The following is a 7995-nucleotide window of genomic DNA, read 5'->3' as shown; positions in this document are numbered from 1 at the left end:
TTTACGTCTCCGTCTTTACGGCAAACGTTTTGGAAAATATCAGCGTTTCGTGTTCGTTTTGACTTCGTGTGGACGGGCCATAGCTGCTCCCTCTTCCCACACGCGGTGTTGCAGTTAGGGACCGTCAACAAATCCTTGAACCAATCACTCTTGAGAAACAAAAATCTATAAATTCCTTATGACCAGCTAAGACGAAAATGATATAAAGTCATGCCAATAGATAACATATGTAAGGCACACTTGTTTTTATGCAACTTTAAGCTATTTTTAATTTTTAAGAGGTTTTTCAAGACAAAAGTTGGGACTTTTCTTCAATAGCTTCCAGGTCATGTGACCCAGTGACTTAAGTTCTTTGTGAAATTGTTTTACTACATTAGCCTGATGAGGCACACTCATATTTTTGCCTTTCGGTGTGTCTGGAAGCATACCGTCGGGTTCAGACGCTCCGTCCCCAGCTGGTTCTGGATCGGGACCAGCCCCGCAGCTAATGGCTCGGTTCTAAGGAGTGACTTTGCTTTATTTGCTCTGATGAGTCTGAAAAAAGTATTTTAACATTTTTTAAACAAAAAAAAAAGGTACACTTGAAAGCGCAATCCTAACAGCCAGTTCATCTCGATCATCATACTACTGTAAAAAAATCATTTGTTGAAAGTGGCTGGGGCATCTTTTCCGGATGCCTCCAAGTCGCCTCATCAGGAGGTGTTACGGGCATGTCCTATTGAGATTAGGCCTCATGGAAGGCCCAGGACATGCTGGAAGGAGTATGGCTACGTTCACACTGCAGGCCTTGATGCTCAATTTCAGGTTTTTTGTGGAATCCGATTTTTTAGCATTGCCGTTCACATTTCCAAATATGTGACTTGTACGTGATCTCCTGTGTGAGCTGCATTCACACAACGCAAGTGTCCTTCATGCGCAGTAGAGGATGCAATGACATCACAGGCCAGTGTGCTCTGTTTTTACGGAAGTTGAAATGGATGGTAGTGACAGAGCGCATTTAGCGATCTTTCCCAACCATAAAAACTCAATCTTTTCAAGATGGTTAAACATAAAAACAGCTCTCCACATCATCACCCGCCATGGTTGTGGTTTTTGTTGCCGCTTCTTCATATCAAGATGCAGAATAGTGACTTTTGTTGGGTATTAATGGCGTTCAGGGTGGTTGAATTCAACCTGTCCGTTCAGACACAGGTCACATTTAAAAAGAGAAGATTTGTATCGGGTTCAGGACCACATAGCCAAGTGGCCTGGGTTGCACTCGAAAAAATCGCATTTTTGTTGTTCAGACAGCCATGAAAAGATCAGATAGGGGTCGCATAGCCTCTGCAACCATCGTCGCGCAACTCAAAAAAAATCCAGACTACGCGTCGGACGGTCGCAAACCCATACAGACCTCAACCGAAAGTGCGCAGACAAAAAGCAGCTGTGATTGGTCCTTGGTATGCCTTTCTGGCTGTCTGTGTGGTCGTCTTCTCGATTCGGTGTCTGGGCGCCATTTTTAAACGGCGAGGAATGGCTACGACGAAAGGTTTATCTGTCTTTTTTCCAACTCCATTTCCCACAGAACCTGTTCGTCTTCGATGTCTAGCAATTCTAGATCCATCTCCGTGACCGTAATATCTTGCAGACGCGCCATTGTTGTTTTGGAAGATAAGCACTCCCGCTGGCGGCGCGGGAGTTCTCACGAGTTTTCGAATAGGCTCCCAATCGTGCTTTGGTGGGAAACTGCTGTGCGACCCTAGAAATTCTGGACAGACGGTTCAGAAGCATACCAGCAAAACTGGTTCGCGACCAGACCCAAGCGACATTTGATGCGTGCGGTTGCAGAAGTCTATTCTGCCCTTAAGTCTCTAAGGGAAGCTGGAAGAGGTGTGTGTGGATCGGGAATCTCTGCATTGACTACTGCTTTCACAACCTGGACCCAGATAAGGTGGAGGAAAACGGATGGATTTCTTGGAGGATTCTTGTTTTTTTTGAGTTGCATCCAAGTGGTAGACAGCTCTGCAAATCCCACTGATAGCCCCTTAAATCGGTCAGGCTGGCTGGGGTTTCCTGCTCCCTTTTATGAATATTACATGTAAAGGACTATAGTGTAGGTTTAGTTTTGTAGTAAAACTGTAGTAAAAAGTACACTGATATAAAATTGACCCTGAACACTTTGGGGAAAATATTCTGTGGACTTATGAGAAGAAAAGCTGAAATTTATTGAACGACTAAGAGTCAACAGAGTTTGGATGCACTTTCACACCTGCTTTCGAGAGGAAACTATTAAAGAAAACTACTGAAAAACATCATAAATTCTAGCTGATGTGGGTTCAGCAGTAGTATAGTGATCTGAAAAAACCTCTTTATACTTAAGTGACTGTTTCTGAGTGGCCTAGTCAAAGTCTGGGCTTTACATGGTTTGGCTTTGAACCAACAGTTCATGCTTGGAAACCCACAAATGAAGCTGAAATCCAGCAATTCAGCAAAGAAGAGTGGGTTTAACATCTTCCACAGTCACATGTAAAGACTTTTTCCTCAAACATTTAATGGCAGCTGTTCCTGAGGTGGAATTATTTTGAGTCTTTAAAGAGCAAGAACCTTCGGAAGAGGAGTAGGGCCACTGGGAAAAAAAAAAGTTAACTGATTTTTAAATTTTATTTCAGTTTAACATGGGAAAAAAGTCTGACTTTTTCTCAGAATTCTGACTTTAATCTCAGAATTCTGAGAAAAAAGTCAGAATTCTGAGAAAAAAGTCAGAATTCTGAGAAAAAAGTCAGAATTCTGAGAAAAAAGTCAGAATTCTGAGAAAAAAGTCAGAATTCTGACTTTAATCTCAGAATTCTGACTTTAATCTTTGAATTCTGACAATAAAAAAGTCATAATTCTGAGATTAAAGTCAGAATTCTGAGAAAAAAGTCAGAATTCTGAGAAAAAAGTCAGAATTCTGAGAAAAAAGTCAGAATTCTGAGAAAAAAGTCAGAATTCTGAGAAAAAAATTCAGAATTCTGACTTTAATCTCAGAATTCTGACTTTAATCTCTGAATTCTGACTTTAATCTCTGAATTCTGACAATAAAAAAGTCATAATTCTGAGATTAAAGTGAGAATTCTGAGATTAAAGTCAGAATTCTGAATTTTTTTCCATACTAAACTGAAATAAAATGTAAAAATCAGTTACCTTTTTTTTTCTTCCATTGGCCCTAATCCTCTTCCGTAAGAACCATTTCAAAACTGCCTCAAATAAAGTAGATGTAACTCAGTCTTAGAAGGTGTGGATACTGCCCCAATTTGTGATGGTTTTATTCTCCCAAATCTAAAGTTTTCCTTTACTGTAGTTAGTTAAAAGTTTTGACTTTTATTACTTTTCTTGCCGCACCATATAAATATATATATAAAAAAAAGTAGTAGTTTGAGCACACAGCCGTGATTCAAAGATTTTACTCACATTTGCACAGATCACCACCTGGCGCTCGGCGCTGATGGCCTCTTGTTGCGCCTGTTCTTGTTTTTTCATTACCCCGATCAGACTCATCTGCAGACCTGAAGAGGTTCGACTTCATATCTCTGCTCCCGTCGGGCGGGAAATGTCAAACATCATCTGGGTTCTGGATAAAAAAAAATGCCGAGTGTTTTTCCGGTGATGAGGGAAAGCCGGGAGACCTGCTGCGTGGCGTCTTTGAAGACGAGACACAAAGGTCTTCAGATAGACCAGCCTCTGAAATACGCTCCGGAGGGGTTTTTTCGCTTTGAATTTTAATTTGGGAGGAGAAGGTGGGGTGATTTTTCAAAAGGTGGACAGCTCAATTTTGTACAACTCTAATATCAGGCAGCTTTGATAGGTAGCTCTTCTTCATTTTCTACAATAAAGTGTGAAAGAGGAATTCAAGGGGGGTTAAATTAGCCCTAATATCAGGCCCGTGTGACAGTGTTTTTATCTGCTAATTTCTCAAGCATCGTAATGAGACGTACGGAGCGATGGAGCGATTTGAATTTAAATGATATAATACTTGAGATGGCCCTAATTCACCCATACATATTTAATCTGACATATTATCTCGCTCCTGCGATGACCAGATCTGATATGACAGCTCGGCCCCAGGACGGAGCGAGGCGCGCCGCCGTACGACGGAGAGAGGAAAGGTGGTGGAGAATCGCTCGCCGCAATCAGAGCCACTTTAGAGCGCCGAGTGGGCCTGTCGTCTCGCTGTGGAGGGGTGTGGGGTCAGCCGTGATCCAGTGGAGAGGACACGTGACGCGAGCTGGAACACTGGAGCAGCAGCTCGGAGCAGAAAGTGACTACCTCAGTCAGATGTGTCACACGCGTTCACATCTGGATCGTCCTCAGTGTGCCAAACCGTCCTTTACATCCACGTGAGATGCTCCTTTCCCACTATGGGGCTTTGCACCATAATATTCCTCAGATTTGAAGCTCACTTTTTAAATAAAGTGCTGAGAATAGGTTTAAAGAGTTGAATAAAAACAGAAATTGTCTTTTTAAAATGATTCATTTTGTTTTATGTTTGACAGTCTGTTTTGTGAAAAAGTAACCAGGGGTTGACGTTAAGGATTTTTACCACTTGCCCTTTTTGGCAAGTGACTTTCCCATTTCATTTGCCCAGAAACAATTTTTACTTGCCCAGTATAATGTTTCATAAATATAGTTCCTAATATTCATTTTTGTATATATTTTAAAGAAACATGTTTTTTGTAATTCAGTAAGTTTCCAGGTTCCTGGTGTGTATCTGCATGCGTCAGATAATGAACTCAAGCCTACATTACCGTGTTAACATGCTTTTCAATCCTTCCTGCACATTCTTTTCAAACTAAACTTTGCTTTAAACTGTGGTGTGCTTGGAAAAATATAAATTGTAATGTTAAAAATCTAAAAAAAAACTTGACCGGTTAAAAACTTAAGATAAATCACAAGACAGAAGTCAATGTCACAAAAAACTTTTATTTTAGAGTCACGGTATGTTTATACAAGATAATACTATTAATATAATGTGACTTTTCTAGAGAATCATTATATATAGTTATTTTATACGGGGTTTCCACATAATTTCAGAATTCCCTGACTTTTAACTGACTCAGGATTAGTTTACCCTGACAAAATAAATGCAGCCGTTTGTCGTTTTGGTAACTACATCAAAATTTAACGGTAGGTGGACAAAAATCACGCCATCTGGCGGAAAATAACCCGGCTTTTTCAAATCACGCGATAATAATACAAAACAACAAAAATGGCGCCGGCAACGCTTCTGGGTCTTTTTCATCGAATGTCGGTGATTTTAAAGTAATTTTGAGTGATAAATAGGCCTAATTTTTTTTGCGATCATTTGTACTCTCCCAACAATAAAAACTACTGTCCCCGGGAGATTGGGCGACAGTTAACATCGAGCCCTGGTAATCATCTCCCAAATCTGCCAACTGGTTACTCCGCCTTACAAACACAGTGGAGGAATTTTAACCTGACCAGTTTTGAAGGGTTTTCCATCATGGACGGCCTATTTAAGCCATGTCTCAGCATGTAAGCTGAATTCGACTTCTGACTTTGACGAGGCCAAAGTAAAAGCAAGAGTCTTCAGAATGGGAGTTATTTTGGATGCTGCATAACCAAGATCTAACCTGGTCCTGAAGCAGCAAAGCAGCCCCGGCCATAACACTGCCACCACCATGTGAACTATGTACGTTTTACTGCAGATTTAATGAGGGCAGACCTTCTAAAATGGCTAAATGGCGAAATTTAAAAGAGGATTTTCCAGTCATTTTGGGGAGCATAAGGAAAGCGTCCGCTTCCACAGTTATCCAGCATCATTACTAAAGTATTTGGAAAAAAATACATTTTTCGTTTTTACAGAATATCTTTAAAATAGTAAAAAAAAAAAATTATTAAAAAGATAATTTTTATTTCACAAAAACATTGTTTTATTGTCAGATCTTGTAGATTAGCCAAACACACCTAGCGAGGACGATGCAATTAGAATAGAAAATCCCTTCATTGTCCCACAATGGTAGCCTAGTAAACTAAATAATTTTTGCCTGTGAGTGGGTCTAGCCTCGATCAATGCCCCAGGCCCTAGAACTGGCGGGCCAATCACAACGCAGAGATGTGTTTTGAATTTTTTAATGCAAAGCGAGCGGAACGATAAAACTGCGCGACGCTGGAGAAAACACAACAAGGAAGATCGCAACAACTACTGAACTGTTCTCATTTGACTCAGCTTTGGAATCGGTTTTGGAAGGAATAGACTGTTTCGTTGAAACGTGAGCAAGAAGAGGCTCTACGCTCATTAACTTTTAAGAAGGACGCATTCGCTGTTTTACCGACAAGCTGTTTGTTTCCACTCCCCGTAGTAAGCGCTTTCTTTCGCGGTTACTACGTCACAGTCAGTTGCGCTCATTGGTCAGAGCGTTGACCAATAGGCACAGATATTGTTTGAAAAACAACGGGTTGTTGTAATCAGCAATCTTCCGATGCCTCATTCATCGAGGCCAGACTAAATTACACATTTAATCTCATATTTAGTCTGGTTTATCAGGCTACCACAATGGAGAAATTCTGGTAAACGGATTGAAGGTTGATATCACGAACAGCTCAGTAGGACCACAGATGGATCTCCCCCATGTCAACAGAACCCCAACCATGTTATAAGACTGGCCTAAAAATCGTTCTCTTTTGGTTCTAATAAACAGTTTTATGCCTTTAATGAATCTATTGAAGTCTTTGCTGCGGATCTGACTTCAATCTCTCTTGATTTTCATGCCAAATTGGCTTCTAGTGAATTTATTATCCTTACAGACAGGAAGTTGCCTTCAACATAAAGAGCAACCTCCTTACCCTGTAAATTGAAGTGCAGACTGGCCGTTTGACATCATATCTCCTCTGTAGGCCATAAGCAGCCAACGTTTTCTGCTTGAAGGTTTTCGCCGCAGCTATAGGAGGCAAAGAAATGAGAGATTTACTCAATTAAGCAATTTAGGCCAGCACCTGTGCACGGTGTAGTCCTGTTTTTCTCTCCAGATAATAACATCTGAAAGCACACGGCAGAAAGCCTGTGCTTCTACCTGATGTAAGGCAGCCACATTGTGCTTAATTGCTCTCTGGGTGTTAATGTGCACTCGTGTTTGGAGTGTTTAATTTTCGCCCGCCTGGTGTAACGACGGGCGGATCGCACCCTCCCGTTTTCTAACAGTTGGACGAAATCACAGACGTGGTGGAAAACTGCAAGCGAAGGGAAGCGGCTCCTGCTGTTTGCGACACGAGACGCAGGTCTAAATGACCCGTTTGCATGCGACGGTGTTTTTAACCAGCACGCCGCTGCTGGGAAGGATGTAAAACTGCTGGGAATACTCCATCTTTGTTAATGGGAGGGATTCCTAACCTGCACTGAATAGATGTTTGTAGAGGAGGACTTTAGATTCGTCTTCTTAGTAATAGGAAGTGTCTCTCCTGAATTGGGATGGATGAAGTTTTTGTTCCATGTGCTATGATGGAAAATATGGATGCTCTGGAATTCCTTATTTTCTGTGCGCGTAGATCTACAAAGCAACCTGTTTCCTGGGTTTGGTGATCTGTCCAACCCTCAGTCCCTGCTTAGTTACTCCAATGAGCAAAGTTCTTAACAGTAGTACTTGAGTAAAAGTGTTGATGCTCATAGTAAAATCTTACTAAATCACAAGTAAAAGTTACCCAATATTCTACTAAAGTAAAAGTATTGAAGTACTCACTTTTTTTTTCACTTAATTTTTATTTACATTTTTGCAACTTACACAGACATATACATACAAACCTACATTCAGGCTGCTGCGCTATACGGTATACTAAAAAAAGAACAAAACTCTGAAAGTATAAACGAGTTAGGCTTACAAGTAGAGCAGGTCACATGGTTAAACATAAGTAATTTACAAACATATTAAATAAGCAGCACCAATGGAAATAACATAAATAAATAGAAAATAATAAGTAAAGATAAAAAGAAGTGCTCACTTTTGAAAATACTTAAGTATTCAA

Source organism: Cyprinodon variegatus, unplaced genomic scaffold, assembly GCF_000732505.1.
Source record: "Cyprinodon variegatus isolate N-32 unplaced genomic scaffold, C_variegatus-1.0 Scaffold63, whole genome shotgun sequence".
Classification (NCBI taxonomy): domain Eukaryota; kingdom Metazoa; phylum Chordata; class Actinopteri; order Cyprinodontiformes; family Cyprinodontidae; genus Cyprinodon; species Cyprinodon variegatus.
This window is presented reverse-complemented; position numbering follows the sequence as displayed.